The sequence below is a fragment of the Falco punctatus genome (genome assembly GCF_963210335.1).
Source record: "Falco punctatus genome assembly, chromosome: 7".
In the NCBI taxonomy this organism is placed as follows: Eukaryota; Metazoa; Chordata; class Aves; order Falconiformes; family Falconidae; genus Falco; species Falco punctatus.
In genome coordinates, this window is record NC_137587.1 from 33,402,313 (window position 1) to 33,429,481 (window position 27,169).

The following is a 27,169-nucleotide window of genomic DNA, read 5'->3' on the forward strand; positions in this document are numbered from 1 at the left end:
AATCTTTGGCCACAGATGATAATTATTTCCATCTTGCATGCTTGGATCTCTTTCCCTTTTTTGTACTGATGTCTGTCTGGGACAGAGTCAGCCTGAAGCTTGAGCGTCTAATGAAGGGCCGAAAAATTGTTGTGACAGTGATTTTGAGTGAATTACTGAAGCCTTTCCTCATGTTATTTTCGGTTGCGCAAAATTTGGCTAAAAGTACTAAACAATTGCAGATGCAAAGTAATATTAGGCCTAGGCGGAGTGTGAACTAGCATTTATTGTGTTCCTTGTAGTAGTAGCTGCTGGCCAACCCATTCTCCACACCTCAGCTCCATTCCCCTGCAGCTGCTGGATGAACTGTGCTGTAAGGGAGATTTTCACGTTGTCATAAGTACTCTGCTATGTGCAAATTGTTTTTCTTTCCTGAAGCTGTTTCCTAACTTCTTGGACAGGTAAATTGGCTCTCCCAACACACACAGCAGTTTTTGTGGGGTTTTTCCCAACTCTTCACTAAGATAAAAATCTAATTTCAAACCTCATCTTTTTCTTCTGTTATAAATGATTAAATGCAGGCACATGAAGGAGGCGGAGGAAAGACTCAGTGATTTGTACTGAAGTGTACTTGTAAAACAAGAAACTTGTTTTGAAGGAAATTGTGTTTCTTGAAGGCTTTCCCACAAGCTCATTCCATAAAAGATCATCCCTCCTGAGGTTTCATCAGCGTAAAACTGCAAAAACTGAACAAAGACTGACACTGTGGCCATTAGCTGAGAAACAGGTTTAAGTGTCAACAAGTGCATGATCCTGCACGTCCCACTGACTGAAACAGAGGGAGGTGGCAGCTGATTTGGTAGCACCGCACCGTTGGGTTGTGGGATCTGGGGAGCTGCCCCAGCCGGTGCATGACAGCCTGGGTTGGTAACAGTCATTAAGAGGGCTGTGACACCAGTGCGTGTAACTGGTGAACACTTTGTATGAAACTTGCCTTGGCAATAGCAGGACTGGAAAATTAAACTCTCCCATCCCTAGGGAAAAAGGAAAGTTTATATCGGTAAGAACTGTAGCAGCCATCCTGCTTGCTGAGCAGCATGGAGGTAGGCAACCACGTCAGACACAATTACTGCTCCTTTTATAATAACCTCCTTTTTTTTCCAGACAACTGACGAAGTGAATTGTCAGCCTGCTAAGCCAGATGTAACATGCTGAGACCTAGGCAATGCTTTGCTTTCTGGGTCACCTCGGGCTCTGCACCAGGGAGAAGCTGCTGGAGAAGGCTCTGCCCATCGCCCCTCTGCAGGGAGAGGTTGGGGAAGGAGACAGAAGGGATACGTGGGGGAAATGCACTTATCTTGGCCACAGTAACATGAAGGGTGAGAGGAGGGTGGAAGATCTTGTAAGTACCTTTCTGTATTCCCCATTAGCTTCCTTCTTCTCACTCTGAAGTACTGTTCATCCCCAGCAAGCTGCTTCTCCCGCTGATTAAAAAAATAAAGCCCAGTGGTCAGGAGGAGTTTCCTTTCTGTCAGTTATGAGGCAGTTGTTACCCCATCCTTCCCCTTTCTGAGTGTAATGCAGGCTGTGAGAGAGAAATTTCAAGTGTTACAGTACTGTAGCCATTCTATATGTGCAGAGAAATTGGAGAATTAAGAGCAAGGGTGACTGAGTGGTAGACCCTTGTATAAAAATGACAGATGCCCTGGTTTAAAAGGTGACAATTTGCCTATGCAGTGAAGTTGTTCTGCCAAGGCATCATGAAATTTGGGGACCTGAATGCAAAGAAGGAAGCATTTGAAAACGCAGTCTGCCTTGAGCTTCTGAAGTAGCCTCCGAGCTCCAGAACTGATGTTTTGTAATTTTGCCTTATCATCTGCTTGGGTTTATCATGGTGGTAATAGAGATAATGACAGAGAGTCAGTCATTTCCACTTAGATGCCAGTTTTTAAGTAATAATAAGCTCACAGCGGGTTCGATTTGGTCTGTGCTGAGAGTACCTGGGGTTATTTTCCCTTTGCTTTCTCATGGTAAATTATCTCAGCCCACCAGGGCCAAGCTGATTTTGTAGCTGTAAAAACAGAGAAGACGAACATGCAGCACCACGCCATGCTGTACACTTAACTGCTTTCTCCTTTGTTGTTTCCTTTATGTTATTTAGGAAGAGAAAATTCTCTGAGCCACCCATTATGGTTCGAATCCAGGTCATAAAAAAAAATGTAAACTAATAGTGGACTGTCTCCCCTAACCCTCTCACCCCATGCATCTCTCCTCTGTATTGCAATCCCTAATGGGAACATTTAAAACCAGTGCTTATGATAATGCCCTTGTTCCCATGGACACCACAGCGCTGCAGAACCAAGATTAATGGAGGACCATTGAGTCTGGTCCTAAAAGATTGTCCCTCTTGTGTATTATGGTCTGTCATGCTGCATCCATTAGCAGAGGAGCGGAGGGTCCTCATCGTGTTGGTATCACTGGGACCAAATCGAGCTACTGCAAGATGGCATTTCCATAGCACATCAACAGATCATTTCACCACTGCTTAAGGCATCGTAAATTGGACTTATAGCTCAGCTGCTGGCATAAATAAGTCCCTTTGATAGTTAGTGGAAGACGTTATGACACTCCAGGGTACAGGAGGGGACATTGGCACTGTCATTTTTTTTCTCCAGCCCTGGCACCCTGGTGCCTCTGATCTTTCTGAAGATTCAGGGCACGCGCTCTTCATTACGGTTTGGGCACCAGGGACTTGTTTTTTTTGCAAGATTAATGAGCGCCACGGAAATTCTCCAGCGCATCTCGATAATTAAGTCTTTGTTTATCAAAAAACAAGTTATATTAGGAGCAGAAAATTCGCAGTAATTATTCATAATTCTAACAATTCAAGTATAGCTACCTCATTTGCCTGGGTAATTCTGCTTTTTAATTTCTTGCATACATTTGCATATTAATTTTGCCCGTCGGCTGCAGCAGGCTTTGACAGTTTGTTACTATGTGATGGTTTTCACAGGGGTGCGACTCAGTTGGGTGGCATTTCGACTGGGTGCAATGATAAATTATGAATTTTCTAATTTGCTGCATAATGAAGTAACCCCTTCCAACCCAATTAAAAAAAAAAAAAAAGGAAAGATGGTGTCTTTTTTAAATAATATTTCCCAGGTATTTCATCTCTCTGTTTTTGTTGTTGTTGTTGTTGTTTTGCAAGCATTTTTTTTTCACTTAAAAAGCAGATGACTGCATTTGCAGCCTTTCAGAATGACTGTGCCTTTCCATACATCAAACATGATTCATGATTCATGTATCCCCAGACTATATTCATGCTGTAAATTGGCCACTCCTCAACCCTCAGGGCAATCACAGATGATAGCAAAGAAGTCCTGGTTTCTTCTCTGATGTCCAATTTGGGCTGTAGTGATCTGTGTGTATGAGTCTGTCTGTCTGTGCGTCAGGGAGCAGGGATTTCAAATGGGGGAAATAAATGATGTGTGTTTGTTTTACATACTTACTCGAGAGGCTGTACCGTTGTAAATTAACTGCTAAACTACTGTGTGGGTTTTCTTCTAATTTCTTAAAATGGTTGTAGAAATAAATATATATGTATTTATTACTTCAGCATTGTAAAAAGGATCTGTGGAGACTTAATTTGTGGGTGAGAGATAAGGGATTTTAGTTCAGCGCTGGTAAGTGTGTTCAGTACATTTGGTAATTTTATGCTCATAATGCAGCACTTAGAAAGCACAAGTACTGCCGGGTAAAATTTGTGGTGTTTCATTATACAACTGCAGACGGGCAAAACAGTTTAGAAATACTGTAGGCCTGATGCCATCCCGACTTTAAAGAATCTGAAATAACCCAGCCAATCTGTTTAGCATGATGCGAATACTGTAATTATACAATTATGCTGCATTTTTAATATAGAACAATTCCTATACATTTTGTTGTCTCTTAAAATCCTGCATTATTAAGAAACCAAGCCATGATTTTATCGGAGACTACACCACAACCACATGGCAGTAGATCATGGAGGATTTTGACATTAATACCCCACAATCAAGCGGCAGAGGGTACACAGCGCTAATACAAACGAACCACGAAGTGCAGATTACATAACATTAATTCTGCATATCCCTGTAAGGCGAGCGAGGAGCCCTTCGCGCTACCCTCGCCCAAGCCTGGCAACGCACCACACAAAGCCCTGACACCACCTTGCACGAATACAGCAGAACTGCAAAGTGCCGAATGCTGCCATCCAACGCTGTCAACATTATTATAATACACAGCACTCAATGTAAGCCTGGCACAACTGGGCAACACGGAGCGCAGTGATATTATAGCATAATCACGCAGCTAAATTCATGCCTACAGTACAGAGCAAGCAGCAATAGTACTGAGCACAATACAGCATTGTCATAACATAGATTAAAGCTGTTCAGCACAGCCACAAAGTGTGGTGGCATGTTGCATCTTTATACATAAAAGTAGAAGCAGGCTGTACTCGGTCGCACAGTGCTGGTGCTGCTGGCCACAGCTGTACACCCACCGCAGCCCACAACAGCACCGATACACAGCTTGTACTTCTCCGGTACCAAACCTGGGCCCACAGCACGAGGCCATAATGAAACCCGAATACATGCCTGACATATGCACTCATTACTGCATGATTTAATTGTGCTGAGTGGTACTACAGCCCTGTCACAAACCACTTTGCCTCATACTGTCATAAAAGAAATAAAACTTGTCTCAAATGTACCACAGTAACCTAAAAAAGAACACCTTGCCACTGATTTATATTAATTGCAAGAAAACCTCCCTACATGGTATTTTACCAGTAGAAAATATAGCTTTGTCAAAATCAGGCTTTCCATAGGAATGTCTTGGGTTAATGACATTTTGACAGAAGGAGGGGGGGAGGCTCTTGGTTTCTTAAATGTTAACTAATCCGGTTAGAATTTTTTTCATTTTTTCATACCTTCTTTGCTTTGATTTTTTGTATAATTAAGAAGTTTTTTAATATATCAAAAAATTTCCAAGTCAATGCTATTTTAACAATAACAGTTAACCTCAAATTTCCCCCCCCCTAATTTAACTTTGTAAGTGAATGCGGTTGTTTGATTCTGAATAGGAATAATTTTTTAATGAATACTTTTCTTAGTATGCAGGAGAGGAAGTCCTGCCTCTTTCTTTTTATGAAGGTGAGTACAAAACCTTGCAAGTGCCTGGGTGATGCTACCAGTAATCCAAAAAATTCATAAAGTTTCCAACACCACAATTAGTGTGGCAAAGACAGGGTGCTTAATATTTAGCTGCTGCGATGTCACTGGCATGACGTGGTACATCCTTAGTAACAAGCCGCCCCATACTCTTTGGCTTGGAAGTGTCAGTCTGGAGGGTGTCTGTAGCTTGGGCTGCTCGGTGGAAAAGCACAGGGGTGCCCCACAATGTAAGGCTAACACGGTGCAGCGCTGGGGAGAGCTGAAGTGAACCCTATGTTGCTGCAACGCCGTCACAGTCTTGTTTTCTGTCGTGTGCTCGGCAAAACATTAGAACTGCATAAAGGGAAGCGACTGATCATTAAACATACAGTAGTAACATGAACCTTTGACTGAAAACATCAATATAGCCCAGCAAAGTGCACAGTTAGTACACGGCAATTAATATTTATCTAATCTGTTTTATAATAGGGCTTTCTATAATGCCCACTGCTGTATCATCTGTGCTGTGATCAAATGCAGCAGACGTGCATAGTGAGGCATCTTCCCAGACTTCAGTCTCCTCCCTTCCCTCATTCTCCTTCACTTTGTTATTTATTATTATTCAAATTTATACATCACTAAACAAAAGAGCACTCATCCCAAGCCACTGATAAACTCTTAAAAATACATCTCATGAAATGAGCAGACTCCATAATTATCTATGGATAAAAATGCAACAACAGCCATGTGACTACACTAAATTTAATCAAAATCACTAACGAATCACCACCAGAGTTCCTTCCAACCATAGCTTTGCTCATCTTTTGCCAATGAGCTATCAGAAAAAGCTGGTTTTGCACTGACACCTGAAGGCTGTTTTGAACTAAAAATCAAGTGTATCTGAAGGGGCAGATCCTTTCTGGGAAATGCCCTTTCCCTTTTAATGCCTGTACCGATTTCTTAGGGAAACAGTAGAAATAGCACATGTCTATTGAACAAATGCATATACCAGTTTTGGTGTAATGCCGCAGTATGGCCATACTACTGGGTGAGCATGAGTGACTTCAGAAAAATAATTAAAATTTTAAGTTTTAATTCTTGAGTGAAGGCATAGCCTTAGAAGCAATGGCCATTTAATATAAGGGAGCAATTTAAAGCCACCCTCATTCACCTTCAGCTGGAGAGTAGAAACTTTCTGATGGGGGCTGAGTATGTGCCCAGTTTCACAGGATGGAAGTAATGAACTTCCACTAGTAATTGCAGTGCTTGGTTGTTTCAACAGCTGCAGTAGAGGTTAACCCAGGGCTTTCTGTTGAGGGAGACTTGGAAAGGCCTGGGATATTCTGGTCTGGACAGGAGTCACTTGGACACATATGGACCCACCTCCAGCCTCCTAGTGAGAGAGGTTATGATTTATTTTCTCTTGTGTATCTTCAGAAGAGAGAGGCGGACTAGCAAGGAAAGGTCTCGATGTGCTTGTGGAGGAGGAGGAGTGGTAGGACTAAACAGTATGAAGAGGTTTTTGTAGGCATGAAACTTGCTGGAATGGATCTGGAGGACTTTGTTGGATAGGGAATGCCAAACTTGGGATAATCTTATACGTACCACCCTTTGGGAGCAGTCCATATAGGGGACTATCTTCAGAGCCACACCATGGTTGCTTACTGGAATGTGAGCTGCGGGTCTAAAACAAAACCTGAAGGTGAAGTAATCACCAAACAGTGTGGATGATCAGGGATCCAGTGCCCAAGGGCACACTCTGACCTGCTTTTCTTTAGCTGTGTAGAGGTACCCGAATTGCCTTAATCCTTTGCCGATTTCATGAATTACTTTTTCCTCTCTTGCAGAGAAGGGTTAGCAGGTTTGACATTCACTTAAACTTGTTCCCTACTATTTCCTGACCTGAAATCTGTTTTCAAAATTGGCTGTGAGGTGAGCCTAGTTTAGGGATTTAACTCTGTAGACCACTCTTTCATGGACCATTTCCTTTCCCAACACCTTAAGCCTCTGTGTTTGACTGTTACAAATGCTTCACTGTGTGGCTCACTGTAGGTGTTCCAAATAAGCCAGCCTTTTTGTAGGAAGTTAAATACATTATGTTCCCTTTATATATCCCCTTTATTTGAAAGGTGACAGAAATTGTTCGGCTAGTGTTTCTTCCTTCAAGATTTTGTATTGCACTTCAGAAGTGCGCTACTTTTAGGGGGTTCATACTAGACTGAAGACAATCACGGGGGCACTAAGGCTGCTGGCTTGTGGGCAGTGAGAAAGGGCCTCTCTGCATCTTTTCATGCAGCTCATCTGCTACTTGTCTACTAGGCTTTCTTAATAGTGGTGAATATTTTGCCGGGGAAAACCCAAATCTGTACACCGTTCAGGTATAAAAACATTTAGAAAGCTTTCATACTTAAAACTGACTCTGACTCCAGAGCTGTTGATATAAAAGATCAGCAGGATGTGTAACCCATTCGTTCAGTCTTCATTATATTGCTCCTGTATTCACCTGTGGAGGTGCTCTTGTAAAAATTGCTCCCCTACTACAACCAGCTAGAGAAAATTGTCCCTACAATACAACAAGTAATGTTTACACTAAATCAAGGATTTTTCAGTTTATTAGGACCTGCCAACAAGAAGGCTGGAGGGGCACAAGATATTGGGAGGGGACACAACCAAGACAACTGACTTGAACTACCCAAAGGAATATGCCATAACATAGAACATCATCTCGAATGTATAAACTGGGGGGATTTGGCTGGGCCCTGCCGATCACTGCACAGGAACTGGTTGAGCATCAGTCAGTGGGTGGTGAGCAATTGTATTGTGCATCACTTGTTTTTTCCCTTCCCTTTGGATATTATTCCTCTCCCCTTCTCTCTCCGTTGCTTCATTATTATTATTATCATAATTGTTATCATCATCATCATAACTAATTTTATTTCAGTTCTTAAATTATTCTTATCTCAGCTCTCAGGTTTTAACTTTTTCCCAATTATCCTCCCATCCCATTGGGGTGGGGAAGGGGGAATTGAGCAAGCAGCTGCACAGTACTTCAGTTGCCAGCTGGGGTTAAACCACGACAGTAACTGTAACAATACTACTTCTTTAGGATAATTTTTAAACTATTGTACAATTACTACTTAATTACTTAATTTAGATTGTAAAAGCTCCTTCTCAAATGGAAATGTGGATGAGGGGAAAAATTAGATTTTTAATTGCTGTAGAAAATCTCAGATTTATTATACCCTTCCTAACATCAGAATACCCACAAGCCAATGAATGACATTTCAATCTTTGTCCAAAGAAATAAAACTTTGTATGTTATTCCCCAGGTATTGCTGTATCTTTAAAGCTTCAGCCTGGAGGAACTGCATATTACTTTACCTTGTGTATGCAACTATTGCTTACTGGTTCTACTCACTATTCTTCTAGCTATAGTAGGTGCACAGCTCACCTGCAGGGTGAGTAGACAAATATTTTCCCTCCTTCTGTAGCAGTGTGTAAATGTGGGCAAAGGTCAGTGAAGTTGTTGTGTCCAAATATGCATGGTGGACTGCGAAAACACTTCAGGTTGATTCCAGAACTCCTTACTCCCTTCTCAACAGTGACCATGAGATACTATACGCCAGCAAACAGATATGCAGGCTCCCCCAAGAGTTGATTCTCTAGGGCTTCAGTAATTAGATCAATCAGTTTGCTCAACACACAGAAATAGCCTTAACTGTGAAACCCTGAGTGTTCTTTTTTAAAAAAAGTGTCTTTTTGTCTATGTGGTTTAGAATATGTAAAGGACAAACAGAAATGTCTCTGAGAAATCACTACCAAGTCTTTAAAGTGATATCTGAAGGTGAACTGGAGAAGAAAACTGAGCCCAGCCAGCCAGGGCTTGGACACACCACCTGCAATGGTGTTTCCCTCTGCTGTCCTCTACTGCCTACATCAGTGGTGGCCAACTTTTGGGTCTGTAGTTGTATACGCCTTGCAAACAGCAGAGTGTAACTTCTGTAAGGTAGGCTACCCTTTTTTACCCTTTTTTGGAAAAGTTTCCCAGGCTTGGCTTTGGAAATGCTGACAGCTACTTTTTTGCTGCTGCGTGTATGTTTTGCTAGGTGTACCATTCATTGCCATTAAATATCAATATTTCCTAAAAAACATGTCTCAGAGAATTGTTCAAATAAAAAGGATTTCAACTACTTACAAATTTGTGTGAGGTGTAATTGGCAAAGCAGACTGGGATGATATCTATCTTTATTTTGGGTCAGATGGTTTTGATTTAGTTTTTTACTTTCCAAATTAAGCATATGTATTTTGAAAAACCTAAAAAAAAGGAAAAAAAAACCTGGATTTGAATTGCAAAAAGAAACCATTTAATGGAAAAATATTTGCCATAAGAGTGTTTTACAGAATAAAGCCTCCACCACATTTATTAACAAAACAGTATTGGTAAATCATCTTCAGTGTGACAACAATAATGAGATGTTAATCATTATTAATAATAAAATATCAGTGAAGGGACTGAAAACTTTTTAACATGACTGTGTGAAAAATATGCAAGACAGCAAGTTCAGAACCTAAAGCTATAAATACACAAGGGAATAGTTATTTAACATGTGCTGTAATTTGCACTATTTAAATCTAATATTAGAGCTGCAGCTTTTTTATGTCAAATCTAGAATGCTTCAGCAATGTTAGATAAAAATGGTCATTTCTGCATTTGCTGAAATAGATTGTGCTGTATTTTATAAAAATACCATGTAGATTTAATTCATGTTAACTGAGATCTTTCTCATTATATGAGTAGGACATAGAAAAAATGCTTTCATATTCTTACATTCAGTAAAGACCAACTGTATTTAAATTTCTGTAATGATCTGCAAAGACTAGCAACACACAGTAAAGTTTGTCAAAAGGATAGTGTGCTTTGACTTAACTCACCTGGTTAAGGGGTTCAGTCCAGTTTGTTTGTGACATGGGAGGAAAAATTCAATGTATAATTTTGTGTCATTTAGGAGAACCATGAATGTAGAATCAAGGGAGGGAAAGGGAAAAAAATAATAACTGTTTAAATAATTTTAGCCTGAGAAGCTAATAAATTTGACTGCAGTGCCCAACACCCCTAACTGTATTTATGTACACTGGTTCAGAGTTTAAGATTCAGATAACACTCAGTATTCAAATTTGTCATAAGCCATATGTGCAGGTGAGAAATTGCAACGTTTTGAACTGTTTAAAATTCATTTTATTTGAAACTGTGCTTCAAAATCAGAACAGTCCTGCTAACATTCTGAACATCACTTGGCTCTTTAATAATATTGCTTGAGATATTTTGAGCACAGCTAATTTTAAAGTACAGGTAGTTAGCTAGAGTTTAGACCCCTTACCAGCTAAGCAAGTTGCATCACATTTACATCAAACTTGATTATGCCATTTGCTTTTAGTAGGATATCGTGTGCATACCATTGCTTAATTTTATTTTGCTTATAATTAGGATGGCATGCACAGCACTGAAAAGGAGGCGAAAAGGCAACATTTTAAGTGGGTGCTTCTGTAACAGTGCTTTGGTAGGGTGATCAGGCTTTATTGCTGTATTAGTGAGTAAGAAGTACTGAGTACAGGCTAGGAACGGACAATACTATTATGCCATTTTTATCTAAGATATAAACCTAAGCCCATATATTGGCACCACGGGGCTTGCTTTTTTCACTGTCTCATATTCTTGATGGCCAATTCTGGAGGTAGCTGTGAACCAAGCAAGTTTTGCACTGAGGTTAGGGCTCAATGGGAAGCAGGGGTGCTAGGGTCTACACAATCCCCATCCTGTCTAACTTCAGCATGTTATCTTCTTTTCCCACCCAGCTTGCAAAAAGTTTCACAAGCCTATTGTTTCCTAGCCACCAGTGATGTATTTTGGAATAACCTTTAATTTAGTACCCTGTCTATCAGCCCACAGTGCTTTTTGTTCTCCACAGAAGCAAACTGGTGTTAGTTGTTCACTAACCCAAAAGCAGTAGTGATATTGAAGAGAGAAACCAAGACAAATAAAACTGATTAGGGCAAGATTTCCATTCAGAGAACCTATTTCTGTCACAGGGGGATGGAAAAATAAAATAATGTTTCAATAATTTATGCAGTGCGCACAGGAAAAATATTTGAAATGTGAAACAAAAACAACATGTAAAGAACAACTGAAGTTGATAAGCGCTTTAATCAGCTCAGGTGATAATTCTAAAATAAATGGAAATGTTGCTCCTGTTTTCAGCTCACAAGTGGCAAAAGGGTTTTGGATATGTATTTCCCTCCCAGAAGGTCACTGCAGTCTTCTCCTCACGGCAGTGTGGGACTCAATGAGATCTGGCCGTGACCTGGGTGTGAACTCTCTCCTTATCACCCAGAGTCAGCGTGGGCTAGTGGTCAACATGAAGCTGGAGGAAACAGGTGCCCAGCACTCAGTCCTCAGCTCAAGACTTGTTTTGGAAACACAGTTAAATCCTTCCACTGGTCTGTGCCTCAGTTTACCTGCCTGTATGAGAAGGTATTTATCCACTTCATTGGGGAATTATGAGGTGTAAGGAAAATAAAGATCATGCTCTGGGAGCCTGTAAACCATTGATCTCCCTAATGAGTGATGAGCAGCTCTGCCTCCTTTTCAGTCCCTGAGCCTGTGTGCATCCTGCTTGGTCATAGCATCCTGCTTCAAATTCCCACGTCAGCTCAATGTAGAAAGAGAAGTTGCCATGGCATCAACTTGATGCTCACAGGGAAGGTGAAGAGGAGCAAGCAAAGCTGCCTGCGCCTGGGCAACACTGGGGCTGGTGCACGGGAGGGCAGCCAGGAGGGTTTGGGCGTGACACTGGGGGCTCTTGCACCTGCAGTCATGCAGCCGCTCAGTGCAGGAGTTGGGGTCTGGCAGTCCTTTAATGGGTGTTGGGCTCTTGCAGGATTTATGTGGAGTCGTGCTATTGTTTTGCAGGAATTCTTTGTGCTGGCTGCTTGCTTTTGTTGGCCTGCTGGAGACAGGGGCAGGTCACTTGTGTCACAACCCCAGCATGGCCCAGGCCAATGGCGGTGGCAGCTGTGGGAGACTTGGGCACCGTGTTGGCTCAGAAAGGTTGGGTCCCTAAAGGGCTGGGGCGGGGAAGGTGCTGGCATGTCACTGAGAGGCTGCTGAAGAAGTTGAAGCCTCTTTTTCTGTCTCTTCCTCTCCTTCTCTTTCCCCTCCATCTCTGCCTGCCCCCCCTCCCACCAGCCCTTTGTCGACACTTGATCATTTACATCAAGTTGACATTCGCAGAGTTTACTCAGGGGTCTGTAATTGTATTCTTTCACCGGTTCTGCATTACCAACCATGAAAATGGAATCTTATCATCCCTGACCAATTTTTAATGTACAAAATGATTTGGCCGAGGTTCAAAGGGAGTCACAATTGAAATCAGGTGAATGATACATGTAGGTTTTTTTCAGTTTCTCCGTGCCTTGATTTGATTTTTCTCGTATGGCATACAGGGAGACGTAGCTTATTTTTATGTGTGTGTGTACAAGCTATATAAATGCATGTATATACTCTGCACATACATCTATGCACTATCTGCCTATCTATATTTTGTGTACATATCACTCAAATTTACCCATATGCAATGCAATGGATGACAATGAAGTTTGCTCTAATCCCTAAAAAGCAATCAAAGAATTGGAACAGGGTTAAAGCCTGCTGATAGTGCACTGCGATTAATAGGACATTATTAAATAGCCCCCCTCCTTAAGCTCCTCTTCCCTCCACCCCCCTCTCCCGCCATCTTGCCAGATGAAAAGAGGCCTCGGAGACAAAATAAATAAATAAATGAGGTTACATTTACATTATAAAGAATAGGGAAGAAAACAATAGGGAATCCTTCTCACTGAAAGGCATACCGTATCCAAAGGGACAGTCCTCAAAGTATGGGGGGGGAAGGGGAGTTCCTGCTCTCAAATATCATTAGAATGTTTTTTATCTTTTGGCAGTTTCATATTGTGAATAATGTGGACATTTATAACTCAGTCAAGCTGCTTCTTTCAAGAGTACAGTTCCTTAAGATCAAGGAATCCATCAACTTACATAGCTCCCTTAGCTATCTTATCTAAGCGCCTCACAAACAGGAATGTATTTATCCACACAATCCCTGGGCAGGAGGAAAATGTTCTTGTCTCCATTTTATAGATTGAGGAGAATGACAAAGAGATTCAAGGCCTTAAGACAGCTGCTGGTTCTGGAGGGCCTGGCTTGAGGCACCCAGGACTTTCTATCTTTCCTCTTCTGTAGGAGCTGCCCCCTGTTCTCCTGCCCAGATGCTAGAGACTACCTGTATTTCTGAATGAAATGAATGGTTTCTGAAAACTACACTGAAGAAATGCCAGTTTTAACACTTCAGACTCATTGGCCATTTTTAGAACAGGTGGCATCTTTGAGGTCGTGCAGAGAGCAGGTGGCCATCCTGGGAGCTGAACCTGGCCTTTTCCAACCACAGGATGCTGTCTCCTAAGATGACAGAGAGTATGTGCTGGTAGTGGGGTGAATCTACTTTGTGTCCATATGTACATGGAATATTGAGAGAATCACCCGAAGGGTTTTCTGCTTAATGCTCAGAATGGACCAATGATGCTTTATCTAATTGCTTTATCCATACAAAATCTGCTATGGGAGGAGGGGAGATCTAATGTGTTGTCACTGTGCAAGAGATGTGTGTACAGCTTCCACAAAGGCACATTGTGCAATGGCAACAGAGCAAAGAGGTTCCAATTGCTCTTAGGGTTAATATTTTTGGGGACAGGACAATGGTATAACTGGTAAGAAAGCATATCTTTGGCGGGGATTTGTAGTGTTGAAGTGACTGCTAAAGCAAACAGCATTTCAGGATGCTCTGCTGGTGACATCAAAATCAAAGCTCTGGGAAAAAGATAAACCAAACCTGGAAGCATGCTTAAGCCGTATGTACTACAAAGAAGATCTTGTGACTGAATTCTCACAAGGTTCAGTGTGTTTTGCGCAATATCCATTTGTCTTAATCGGCAAGTTATTTGACATCCTTAAACACATCCACAATTTTAATCATACTCCAACTCTAAAGAAACTCTCTCTGAAATATTTGACCACCATGAAAAAAGTAGCTCCTTTAAACAATCATCAGTTTCTCTAATTTTTGGTGGAACTCCTTCCAAACTGGGAAGATTGTCCCCCACAGTGTCCTCATGCCCTTTTTTTTGCTGTGAAATAAGAAGTATTAAAACTATGCTTCTAAACTTAGCACTGATGTAAACTGTGGCCTTCTGATAAATGTTATGGGAAAAAATACAAATTTCTCTGTAATCTATGTGTCTGTTCATGGTGATTTTAATGGCAGAATATAGACCCTTCTGAAAGTTCTCATTCAGTGTTTTAGCTCATTGAATACTCTATTTCTCATCCCACTCATGTAGCTGTGATTTTATACTAAAGACTAGAGATTAGCCTGACCAGAACAAAATTATTGTTCATCTCCCAGATGTATTCAGATAGTGTTTTGATGTTTTATGGTGAATAGTGTTACTAAAAAGGATTTGCATACTCCCTTTAGAGTTGTTCTGGCAGGGTGGTTTTCCAGACTGGAGTCAACATCGCACACACAACAACTGGGAGAACACAGTTGATTTCCTTACTTCAGAAGTATCCAGTGACACATCTGAAAATGGGATGATGGTTAAGCACTGGCTCAAAGATGACAAAAATCAAACGAAGCTTTTCTATGCAAAGCTTTGCTTCCATAGTCTGTGTTCTTGAAAAAGTGTGTGTTGGTGATAAAGTAATGGGCTCAGCTACTCCTCTCATATATAAATGGCTTGACACTGTCATAAGAGAAATCAACAGAGCTGCAATTGTAAATAAGTTTCCCTGATGCAGAGACAAAGGCAGTGTTTTCTAAGCAATGTAAAATGGGAAACAAAATAGCAAGTAATTCCTGCTTGGGTTTCAGGACAATGCTTGACATGACTGGTAATTGTCCTGAGAAACATGTTTGGGAATGGCATGCTCTTTTTCCAAAGGAAAGCTTTGGATCTTTTTTGTTTGCTTGTGGAGGGCAGAAAACTCAAAGAAACATGTTAGTGCAGCTATTTTAATGTAATTTTCAGGAAACTAGAATAATGATATCTCTGCCCAGCAAAAAGAGTATTAGAAAATAAAAATAAATGTGCTAAGATACTGGGAAGGTGAGAAATGTTAATTTTCTGTATTCCTTAGCCTGGCACTATGTATGCTGTGTAACCTCGTAATGTCCCTGTGTGCTGAAGCTTTGTTCAGCATGTTCCAGATGAGACAAACTTTATACTTTGGAAAAGTAGCCATGCTTGTCTTCAACAAAATCTGTGAGTAACCAGGGAAACTGAAAAGACAGTGCTGCTGGTGGCTATTGGGATGGTGTCAAGATGATGGCTCTGATTCTGGCAAAGGTGAGGTGTGTTGCAGACTGCTGAAGTGTTTTTACAAACATTTAATCAATTGACTGTTGTATTCTGATAAAGACTTTAACTTTCTTTTGTCTTTGCTGTGGTACAAATCCTTGTCGTGATATAAAAATATTAGCACCCATTTCACTGTTTTAGATATGATCTCAATATGATAACTTCTGCATTTAGCTTTACTGTAAAAATGATAATGTATATAGCACATCATAACTCAAGATGGTCTTCTGGTTTTGGTCACAATGATATAGAGGATAGTAATATATAGCCTTTATTAAATAAGAATGAGATGAAAATTTATAACAGGCTGTAAGTATCATAATGAATATCTACAATAAAGTCTCCTTTTAGCTGTTGATTTTTATTATTGTAGGATCACCTGTATCACAGGAGCATTCCTGACATTTGCCAGAGTTAGAAAGATTTATCCTTGGGCTAAAGGGAAATGCCACAGGCAGGAACTCTGATAAATTGGGAGAGTTTTTTCACAGTAGATTATCTACAATTAATACTGAAAGAAACGCAGCAGAACAAAACCATTACACCCCACCCCGCGCCTCCCCCCACCCCCCAGATAAGTTCTGGAATCAAAACATCATGACTAAACCTACCTCCTAAAACACTTTTACTTTGAAGGAACTGTGAGTGAAAAAGAGGAGCTCATTAATGAAATCTAAAAAAAAAAAAAACAAACCAAAACCAATACCAAAACCGCAGCATTGCAGGTAACTAAATTCTCTCCTTTGGGATACTATAATTTCACAGGAAATGTGTTAATCTTTGGAGAAAAGGATGTTTGAGAGTTATCCAAAAAAGAAGTGTATAATACAAACTCAAAGTAAAAGCTGGGGCAAACATTCTGATGCAGCTGATGGAAACGACATTTTCATCCAAACTATTCTGTATACGAGATTAATTTTGCTGAATGCTATTCATCTTAGGAGGCTATCTAGAAATCAAAACTGATCAAAAATTGAGTTTTGATCTCACAAAAGACACATCAGTATACAAATGAAAATATATAAGCTTTGGGGAAATAAAACTTTCAGAAACATTGTCTTTACAACTGGTAAAGTGTTTCATTTTTATATTTTCAATTATTTCAACATTAAACTGCATCTGCTCTGATTCTTACTAGAATTCCAGTTTGGGGGTGTGATGGGCCTGTCAGCTCTGTATATTGGGTTCACAGCTGAGCTTCATTTTCTGTCATGCAATTGCTCAGGGCTGTGCACACTTGCTGTAGTTTTTTTGTAGAAGGATGAAAAAACATAGTTCTAACTGTTTCAGCATCTTGCCTAATTCAGAATTGGTGCATGGATTGACTAGAAAAGCATGTGGACAAAGCACCCAGGAAAAATGGAATCAAGGTAGGGAGCTGAATCTTTTCTGTTTCTACCTTGCGAAAATATCTACCCAGTAGTGAAAAAAACGTAATATTTTTCAAATAACATTTTGATTATTAAGAAATTTCATACTTATATATCAAGAATGACAGAAAATATTAGTTGCAGTCAGAGTTCCGTTATTCTTATCCACACAGTCAGTGGTAAAGAGTGTGGCTGCTACTCTTGTCATTTGGAGATTGTCCTGGTCATGTATAGGAGCAGCAAGGACCTTAGGGAGGTTGTCCTTCTCATGGAGGGGAAACAGGGTGGAACTGTACTCCTGGGGCAGCTGTATTTTAAGCAATGGATTAGACAGTTTCTTACTGAGTTGCACCACACATAATTTATATTATCCATGTATACCTTTGGAAAAGCTGTTTTAAGTCTTTCTACTTAGTTTTTCCTTTACTTCCTTTTTTCATTTTGCACTGAGTCTGTTTGGTCCTGTCATACACAGGTTCTCTTTGCCTAGGCTTACATAACATAGCTAATTATTGTAATTTTTTGGTATTTTGACAAATATGAATGTGAGGAAACATTAGAATAATTTGTAGGTTAAAATATGGGATTTGGAAATATTAGTGAAAGAACTGAGATATAATTCTTGAGCACCTGTGAAATGGGAAGTAATTTTCTAGGAAATGAAGGTTTTTTATCTGAGAAAGGCTGTGGGCTGAACCCCAAAAGTCTTAAAAGAAAAAAAAAGTCTGATTAAACACTTTTGTTATTGGATTCTGGCTTTCTATGGTATCTCAAAGCCTTTCATCAGATAGGCTCACTTTCCTAAATCAAATTACTTGCTCAGTGCCCAGAGCCCTGCAGACCTGTCCCCCTGTATCTGAGACCCAAGGTGAGTTATCTTCTGGTCCTTAGCAGGCATAAAAATTCTGCAGGCTTTAGTTGCCTCTGTGCAAATACCGTGCCACCAAGAAATCAATGCAGAAGACACTGGATTTTTACCTCTGCAAAGCAGAAATAACGGTGGCTACATGCAGTGAGTAGCATGCACTTACTTGCTTTTCTGAGTAGAACGACCACATGTTAAACACCCCGAGAGGCCACAGTTATGTGGAAGGAAGGCACTTCTCTCTCTCCAACTTCCATTCAGGCTTGGGTCTGCATGCCAAGAGTATAATCTATCGCTGCTTTTTAAATTTTACTCATTATGTGAGCCACTGTCAAGTCAATCTAATATCAAACCCAAGGTTTTGTAAATCAATGATGTATAAAGCCTGGCAGCAATAGAAAAGCTTCCATGACATTAAAAAAAAAGTCTGGGGGAATGTTAATTTTAAAGGAGCAGCATTTCTCTGCATTGTTTGCTACTCAGACATTGCTGTATCTTCATGTGTGAAAAACAGGCAGGGAACCTGATTAGAAGCAGGCACAATCAATAAAAGTGAGATTGATTCTCCCTTCCTTCAGTTTCTGAGTTATATATGAAAAGCAAACAAACTGTTTACATGGGGAGATATGACTTTGTTGTGATAATCCTATGCCTTTTGAGTACAACTGAGTGCAATATTTCTTTTTCCTTTTTATATAAATGAGATTACTAGGCTTTATTTTATCATCATTTTTCATGCAAATATTTTCTACTCCTAATGCATTTGCAAAGTTCAAAATAATTTTTTGCCTCCAATTCTTTAAATTATTGAAGGCACTATTTGGAAAAGGAAGGAGTTGATCAGGCCTTTTGTCTGGGGCTTAACAAGAAGATCTAGAGATCTTCCAGGTGTGCTTTGCTGTTTGGTTTTCATAATGTTGCAGTGCAGTTAAGCCTGAAACAACTTGTGAGTCAAAGCAGTGGAGTCCAATAGATCAAGTTATGTGATGCTGGGGCCAAACTTTGTGGGTAGACTTGATAAATGCCTAGTTAAAGTAACAGCTCTGTTAAGTAGCCATATTTGAGTCTGGTGAGTACCTTAACATATTTTTTGAAGTGTTTGTATGGAACTGCAGTTCAGAACTCTCATGATAGAGTTAATTGCACCCTTGACTTAAAAAACCAGAGACTTCTAAGAACCCTTTCCCCTGATCACTTCTTTCTAGTTACCAAGCCTTTCCATGCCCTTTCTGCTATCTTTCCTTCCACTCTAGTTTCCCAGTCAATCCTTAAATGTCTTCCTGTCTTTACCTCTCTTACCCACTTTTGCTCTGCTCTCTATTGCTGCCTTGAAGCTGCTCACTGCCTCCTTTTCAGAGGCCCAGAAAAAATGTGATTTTCTGAACTTTTGTTCTCCTCAGGCCTTGTGTATTGAAGCCGTTGAAAATGCAATGGTAAAATAGAAGAATGGCCAACCAGAAAAGCTTCCATTTAACCAAAGCATATGGAGTAAGGAACTTTGTTAAATGCAATGGTATATGAATCTACTAGAGGCTCAAATACTAATAGTTTTGCTTCTGTAGGCCTACTGCCTCTAACAAGATGCATAAAACTAGCAGTGATTTTATAGAATCTCACAAGTCAGTCATTTTGGCCCTGTGCAGTAAATTATCTGGATTCACCAAATGTTGGGAGAGTTTAAAGACAGGAACGTAGTGTTTTGTGTTGTTCTTCCTGTTCTTGTCTCTATAAATTGCCCCAGCGTTTATCCAGAAAGTGCAGACCTCTGTGAATAGTTCTTTGTTTGGAGTTTGAACAGTCTCTTAAATAAACTCTTCGTATTAGTAGATCCTAGTGACATCAGACTGCTGTACCATGTTTAATTGAAAGTGGCAAGCAAACACTGTACAACTGCTTCTAAAATGCCTGGGAGCTATTTGAAAGCTTTAGCATGTTAGAGGGAAAAATGGCCTGGTTCTATCTCCCTTTCTTGAGGAAGGGTAGTGGATGTTGAGAGGGAGAGAAAATTAACCTTCCTGTGCTCCAGAACTGCTTTGTGTATGTCTGCCTAGCCTTTGGGATACTACTGATTTTTGGAGTGATTGAATTTCTGTGGATGCCCCTTCTGTGATGCGATTATCAAAGCAATCAACTACTTGCTAATTGACAGTGAGTTAGTTCAGGTGCTATTTATTTTTAATTGGTTTTAAGACAGTTTGGCTGTGCTAGTGCACTTGTTTGTGTTTGCTATAAAATAATGTACTATGTGAGAGACCAAGGCAATACCCTTAGACATTTAAACAAATTTAGGAAAGGGCATCCCCTGTTTTGTGTATGGAGAGCTAAATGGCAACCTGGTGCCAACAGTAGGGAATGACATTTATAGCATCTAACAGTTAGAAAACCTTCAGATAAGCTACCCTTACATTTCCTGGTAGGAGTCCTTCTGGCAAGGAAGATCACCTTTAGTAGGTTAAGAAACTACTTATTTTCAGGCTTCGATGTAAAGTAAGCACGACTTCTGACACTTTTAATTATTTTTTTTTATTCTGTTTGAACACTTTATTTAGAATATTGTTGAAGAATGCACGTAATGGGTCAGTGGTCTTTTTTTTTCTTCTTTTTTTTCTCAAGAAAAAAGCCTTGTGAATGACACTGTAGCCTACTCAAATTCATTGATGTCTCTTTTTATGTCACGTCTTCTACTAGTCTGAGAGTTTACCCAGCAGTTGATTAAATCTATTAGAGAGCTGCTCTTTGCTGCCTAAGTATTGTGAGTTTAGAATTCTGTGATGAGTCTGTAATTAATCCTGTGGTGCAGCTTTGGCAGTTTTCCGTACATCATTCCAAGTGGGAAAAGGTAGCAAGGTTACTGTGTGGGACCATGACTACTATTTAAGCACTTTTTAGCGTTTTGATACTGAAGGGCTTATAGCACTATTTTGTACATAAATGATGGAGCTAAATATTCCTTTAGCCCTATTAACATCAAATTAAAGCCCTTTTCCTAGGAGATAATTAGTTGATACCCTCATTGAAGTTCTAATTTATTTTGTAAGAAAAGCCTATAATTGGACATTGTTCCCACCCAATACTGAAGAAATCACATGCACAAGTGGTCGATTTTGTTCCAGCAGCACATGCCTCTCCTCAGTGTAAGTTTATTTGTATTACAGAGCAGCCTCTAATTTCTATTTATTATGTGGTCTTCTGTGGCCTGTGTGGTCCTATGGGAAGGCTATGCTGGAGCAGGATCCTAACAGGACCTGTGGCTCTGTGGACAGAGGAGCTCAGGTTGGAGCAGGTTTGCTGGTAGGCCTTGTGACCTTGTTGGGGATCCACGCTGGAGCAGTTTGATCCTGAAGGATTGTGCTCTGTGGAAGGGACCCACACTGGAGCAGTTCCTGAAGAATTGCAGCCTGTGGGAAAGGTTCATGCTGGAGAAGTTCATGAAGGACTGTCTCTAGTGGTAGGGACCCCATTCTGGAGCAGGGGAAGAGTGAGGGTGCCCTCCCCCTGAGGAGGAAAATGTAGCATAAACATGTGATGGACTGACCACAGCCCACATTCCTTGTCCCCCTGTGCTACTGGCAAGGAAGAGGGAGAGAAAATCATGTGTGAAGGTAAGCTTGGGAAGAAGAGAGGGGTGGGGGAAGGTGGTTTTAAGTTTGGGTTTTATTTCTCATTATCTTACTCTGATTTGATTGGTAATAAATTAATTTTTAAGTTAAGTTGAGTCTGTTTTGCCCATGACAGTAACTGCTGAATTTTCTCTCCCTGTCCTTATCTTGACCAACAAGCCTTTCATTATATTTTCTCTCCCTTGTTCAGCTGAGGAAGGGAGTGATAAAGTAGCTTTGGTGGGCACCTAGGGTCCATCCAGGGCCAACTCACCACGGAGGGATTATCAGGAATGATTTCAGGCTAGCAAAGTTACACCTATTGAAAAACATTTTCTGGTGTTGAACTCTAACATGCTTAATGCTATAACCCTTTACTCAGATGAGCTATCTCACTGGCAGCAGACGGACTACTTAGAATCATATAATCATATAATCACTTAAGTTGGAAAAGCCCTTTCAGATCCTCAAGTCCAACCATTAACCCATTAACCCAGGACTGCCAAGTCCACCATTAAACCATGTCCCTAAGCACTGCATCTACATGTTTTTTAAATATCTGAAGAGATGGTGAATCCACCACCTCCCTGGACAGCCTGTTCCAATGCTTGACCAGCCTTGCAGTGAAGAAACTTTTCCTAATATCCAATCTAAACCTCCCATGCAGTGACATGAAACCATTGCCTCTTGTTCTGTCACTAGTTATCTGGGAGAAGAGACCACCTGCCTACAATCTGCTTTCAGGTAGTTGTAGAGAGTGATGAGTTACCCTCAGAGTCACCTCCCATTCCCCCAGTTGCTCCTCGTAAGACTTGTTCTCTAGACCTTTCACCAGCTTCATTGCCCTTCTCTGGACATGCTCCAGCACCTCTGCCTCCCTCTTGAAGTGAGGGGCCCAAACTGAACACAAGATTCAAGGTGCAGCCTCACCAGTGCCAAGTACAAGGGGACAATCATGTCCCTAGTCCTGCTGGGCACGCTGTTTTGGATACAAGCCAGTGTGCTATTGGCCTTCTTGGCCACTTAAGCACATGGTGGCTCATGTTCAGCTGGCTGTTGACCAGCAACCCCAGGTCTTTTTCCACCAGGCAGCTTTCCAGTCGCTCTGCCCCAGGCCTGTACTGTTGTGTGGGCTGTTGTTGTGACCAGAGTACAGGACCCAGAACTTCTTGTTGAACCTCATACAAATGTCCTTGGCCCATAGATCCAGCCCAGATCCCTCTGCAGATCTTTCCTACCATCAAGCAGATGAACAACTCTGCCCAGCTTGGTGTCATCTGCAGGCTTACTGAGGGTGCACTCCATCCCCTAGTCCAGATCATTGATAAAGATATTAAACAGAACTGGCCCCAGAACTGAGCCCTGGGGAACACCACTTGTGACCAGCCACCAGCTGGATGTAACTCCATTTACTACCACTTGCTGGGCTCAGCCATCCATCCAGCTTTTAACCCAGCATAAAGTCCAAGCCATGAGCAGCCAGTTTCTCCAGGAGAATGCTGTAGGAGATGGTGTTAAAGGCTTTACTAAAGTCCAGATAAACAACATCCATAGCCCTTCCCTCATTCATTTGGTGGCTGGTCTTGTCATAGAAGGGGATCAGGTTAGTCAAGCAGGACCTGCCTTTCATAAACCCATGCTGACTGGGCCTGATCACCTGGCTGTCTCCTATACGTGCCATGTGATGGCACTCGGGCTGATCTGCTCTATAACCTTCCCTGGCACTGAGGCCAGGCTGACAGGCCTGTAGTTCCCCGGATCCTCCTTGCTGCCGTTCCTGTAGAAGGCCGTCACACTGGCTAAACTTCAGTCTTCTGGGCCCCCTTCAGTTAGCCAAGGATGCTGATAAATGATGGAGAGTGGTTTGGTGAGCTCCTCCACCACCTCCCTCAGTACCCTCAGGTGGATCCTATCTGGCCCCATAGACTTGTGCATGTCCAAGTGGAGCAGCAGGTCACTGTTTCTTCTTGGACTCTGGGGAGTTCATTCTGTTCCTCCTCATCCCTGTCCTCCAGCTCAAGGGGCTGAGTACCCAGAGGGAAGCTGGTTTTGCTATTAAAGACTGAGGCAAAGGTGGCATTAAGTATCCCCCTGCCCCCAGTGGGGAGGAATGAAAACTCCCACTTTTCCCAGGTTTACTTTGAAGTAAGTTCTTTAAAAAGTGAAGTTTTGTGAGAAGTAAAGGTCAAAGATGATCCAAGTAACTGAGTTTTGGGGTTTGTGAGGGTTTTTTTTTGTCTTTATAGGCCAGATGGGAATGGGGTGTCTCATTCTGATTTGCTCAGTTAGTTCACATCATTAAACTGTCCAAAGATTTGCCTTTTTGTGCCATTGAAAAGCCATGAGCTTGAATATAGTTGCAGTTTTGCTTTGGGATTGGAAAGCATTACTGGAGCTATATTCAGAAACCTCTCTTTCTTCCTTTAGCCAGTACAATCATGCTCTCAAAGACCTGTGTCTGGGATTAATATTTTATGCGTGAAATGTTTCATGTACAGTACTGACATAATAAGAAGAGGCATTTTATTAGTTTCTGCATGCAAGAAGAATGGATTACAGAAACAGGAAGTGTGCAAGGACATGCCTTTAAGATGCCACTTTTATTAACATCTAAGTTCATAATTTTAAGGCAAACATGGTTCATGCTTTTTAGTTTTTTATTTTAAATTTCCCAGGCCCTGTCTAAAGAGGTAGCACCCCTTTTATTTGTGTTCTTCATGCACATCTTGCACAGAAAATAGCCCATGTGGAAAGACAGCAAACAGATAGCTGCAGCTGTTGCCACTTATGCTCCACAGCACAATTTTAGAAATTAATGGTTTCTAATCCCAAAAATAATATAGATACAGAATGGTATTACATTCCAAACTGCCGTGCTGAAGTCCCTTGCTCTTGTTTCATAAATATGTTTATAAGAGTCTGCCTTAATCTCTCAACTGCAAGAAAAGCTTTAGAGATCAGTCTGTTTTTAAAGCTAAAGTTATTGACCTTTGGCAACTCCTTGGTAGCCAGGGAAATACACTGAGATATCTCTTTGTTGAAATATTTAAGACAATTGTTAGGCACTGGAGCTATTGTTAGATAAAGCTCCTTCTGGTCTTGCCACCTCCTTCACTGACTGAAGATAAATGCAAATGTTTTTGGCACTTTTGGGCTATTGTTGAAGTGAAGGAATAAAATGTGCTTGTCTGACAATTGCAGGTTATTAAAGACTATTAAATTGGTAATCCCTGGGAAATGGAGGTAAATCTCTCTTCAGCAGCAGCAACAGAATAACTTTTGTCTAAGATTTTGATTATTATTATTACTTTGTGGTTTAGTAAAACAATCTGCAAATTGCTCCTGACCTCAGATTTTCAAAAATCATGAATCAAATCCCTTTTCTCTCAAGACACGAAGCAAAATATTGTCCTGTCTCTCTTCTCTTGTTTAATCTTTATAGGAAGGGTCTATTTTCAAACTCTTATTTAAAATTGGAGAGTTCATACTTTCTGAAAAATGAAAGCAGAGGTGTGAGCTGTACTATAAGGAAAGCACCCAACAATGTAAATATAATCATAAAACGATGAGTATTGGGTACGTTACTACATAAATCTTTTATACTAATAGATTATAAAACTCATCTCAAATGGATAAAGTTATTAACCACGAACGTACAAGTCAAGGGAGAAAAAAGGCAGCAAACAATGACAACTTTTTTTCAGTAGTTCTGATCTCCCACACTTCCAGATTAAAACAAAGCGACATGCTGGTGCATGGTGTTTTCGAAAATCAGACTGCCATTCACATTGCACCTCATTACCAAAGCTGGGTGACAGTGACGATGTATTGACAAACAGGTTGCCTTCTGTTCCATCCTTCTCTTCATGCTACATTAGCTTTACTTTCATCAGTAAATTTGTTATTAAAATAAGTGATATCCAAGATGATAGTGAAAGAGCTAGTGTAGGGAGCTTGACATTGCTAGGTTCATGCCAGTCCACTTGTTATTGAAGACTTACATCCACCTTCCTAGTTTTATCCCTTTAGTGTCAATTTTTTTGTTGTTGACCTTTACAAGTAAGTAGTTTACTTACTCCATGTGCAGAAAGTTTGGCTAAGATTTTATAGTCTCATCTCTCTTTTCTTTCTCATTACTACTGGCCGTCATTAGCAGTATAAATACCGTGTAGCTCCGGACTCCCCTGTGCCTCCTTAGTTCTCAACAGTACCCAAGATCTTGCGCTGTACCATCCAGTGGACTGGGAAGGAGAGAATAAAGATGTGTAAGAAAGCATCCTGGAGATCGAGAGATCATACTGCAGTGAGGGGTTATTGCTTTGCAGTCAGCAAAGCACCTGCAAGTTGTCTTGTTCATTTAATATAGGATTTTAAAAAGGCCTGGGCTTCTTACTGCCTTCTAGTTGTCCTTGTATCACATGAGGGAGTCACATGCCATATCTCTATGGAGCAGCCAGTACAATGGGTCTTGAAACTTGCTTGAATTTTTAAGACAAAAGACAAAACTTTAATGGGAACATGGTGGAAAAATTACTTGTTCTATTCATTTTGAATCCTGAAATGATTCTTCACCTTTTTTGGGCAGGTTAGGGGATTCCCCTCTCCCATCTCAGGCTATACAACACATTGAGTTTGAACATGTCCTATGTAATCTGGGCATAGCAGCATGGAGGGCTGAGTGGACTAATTCAAACTGTCTTGAATTCTGTCAGTGTGTTCCTGCATTCTATGACACATTTCCAAATGGGTTAATGCTTAAGGTCCATGGATGTTTTTAGGATTTTTTTTTTTTATAAAACACTTTGTCATGAAAAGCAGGTGCAAATGCTAAGTATTTGTGAACAAGATGTACTTTCAAGGAAAACTTTAAAGCTAAGCATGTTTCTGGGTCTCAAGCATTACACCAACCCATCGCAATAGAAGTGAGTGAAACTTTAGAAAAGAACCAGATTGATGTAAGCTCTTAAATCAGGTGAACCAGCAACTAGCTCAGGTAACAGAAGGAGCAAGGTCAGGTTTTTGTTTTGACTGGCTGGGCCAAATTTATTAAAATCTTAAGAAACTTGGCCAGTTTGCCATGAAAAATACAGGACTGCAAAATGTAAGATTTTTGAAAACACCAAGCTGGAAAAGTAAAAATACTTAACCAAAGTCCTAATGATCCTAAGAAAAGATGATGAGAGCAAAATCAATTGTATGTATGATACAGAGCTCAAGTGCAAGGAGTAAAACCAGAAGACTGGGAAGTATAGTAATGAGATGGGAGACGTGTGAAACAACAGAATAGACGGAAGAACAGAGAACTGCATTGTAGAGTACAAAAAAATCAATCCAAGACTACATTGAAATTCCTGGAAAAGCAATAATAGGGGAATAGGATCAGATGAGGGGATGTAAATAATGTATGGGTGATGAGGATGGCAAGCTAATCGCAGGACCCACGTTTCGCCTCAGAGAAGGACGGAGAAAACCCTGAATACTGGCTGGAATGCAGACATGAAGTGATCCCACGGCATTCATTTGACATGGCGACAGGAGGCTTTCACAGATCGTCATCTTGTCTCTCACTGCAGCTCTGGTGCTCAGCTCTGGGAGTGACTTGGGAAATTTGTCCTGATGATGCTCTTGTCAGTGTTACCTCCTCTTTGCTTAGCTTCCATTTGGCTAGTATTCGTTTCTTCATGTTTCAGTGGG

General features: G+C 40.8%; 1 long non-coding RNA gene across 1 annotated transcript in view; it reads left to right on the top strand.

The window, feature by feature from the left end:
* Positions 1-27,169, top strand: part of LOC308067967 — a 168,441-nt gene that overhangs the window by 23,775 nt on the left and 117,497 nt on the right. The window contains exon 1 of the long non-coding RNA XR_013929792.1: positions 1-9,180. This exon is cut by the window's left edge and continues 23,775 nt beyond it. This is a non-coding gene — a long non-coding RNA (uncharacterized lncRNA). The remainder of the gene's footprint in view (positions 9,181-27,169) is intronic.